The sequence below is a fragment of the Gavialis gangeticus genome, unplaced genomic scaffold (assembly GCF_001723915.1).
Source record: "Gavialis gangeticus isolate Ggan-Ray unplaced genomic scaffold, GavGan_comp1, whole genome shotgun sequence".
NCBI classification, from domain to species: Eukaryota; Metazoa; Chordata; order Crocodylia; family Gavialidae; genus Gavialis; species Gavialis gangeticus.
Window position 1 is genome coordinate 14,127,370 of NW_017729006.1, and position 870 is coordinate 14,128,239.

Here is an 870-nt window from a genome sequence, read left to right on the forward strand (position 1 = left end):
CAATTCCTTATACATAATTGATATCTGGATATAATAATTTAATTAATCCCCAGGCTTTTCTAACAGTTAGTCACACTTCTAACCCCACTCTCTAATCCTGTTATGCTTTAAATTTATTATTCTTTATATACATTTTTTGCCAACTGCAATATTCACGTCATTGCATTAAAACTCAGAGGATTTGGACTCTTATTTTTACGCTACGAATTTTAGTCCTGTTGTTGCACACTTCGTTGCACAGAAAATGGGATGCCTAGTGCTTAGAAAGACTGACACGACAATTCCGTCGATAGTTAACAGAAAGGCTTTACTAATTAAATAACCAGTTCTTACAGGAAAATGACAGGTAGGCTTATTGCAATCTACAAACAAAACAAGCTATAATCAAGTCCAGTACTTACGAGCCATAACAGTGGTTTTCTCACCAACACGGGCAAGGAAGTGGTCCTGGTCTTTGCAGTTTCTCACCAGGCTTGGATCTGTTGCCAAGGGTGGTCAGCTGGGCTCTGTTATGGTGGGCCAGCTTGTTGTTTCCCTTCTGAGATGAGCACTCTTTGCAGGTAGCTTCCTTCTTCTCTTATACACCTTTTTCAAAGAATATTTCTCTTAATGGGTTCATGATCAGGGTCAAGGCAAAGCTGGTAGCGTGGAGGGTTATTGTTCTTCGGTTGTGATGTGAATGTTAGCCTTCTGGATCCATCTCTGGTTGTTGTGGGTGAAACTGTCATTCATAAAACTCTTGATTGCTTTAGCCCAACACCCTAAACCAGAGGCATATTACTTGATTTAATTTCAGTAGGACTTGGTTTCCTGAATTGAGCATCTTAGACCCTAAAGTGTAAGACACAAAATAGGTTATTGTGATAGGGT

General features: G+C 39.4%; 1 protein-coding gene across 2 annotated transcripts in view; it reads left to right on the plus strand.

The window, feature by feature from the left end:
* The window catches only part of NEK11 (NIMA related kinase 11), a 223,175-nt gene that overhangs the window by 102,327 nt on the left and 119,978 nt on the right, over positions 1–870 (plus strand). The window lies entirely within an intron of this gene.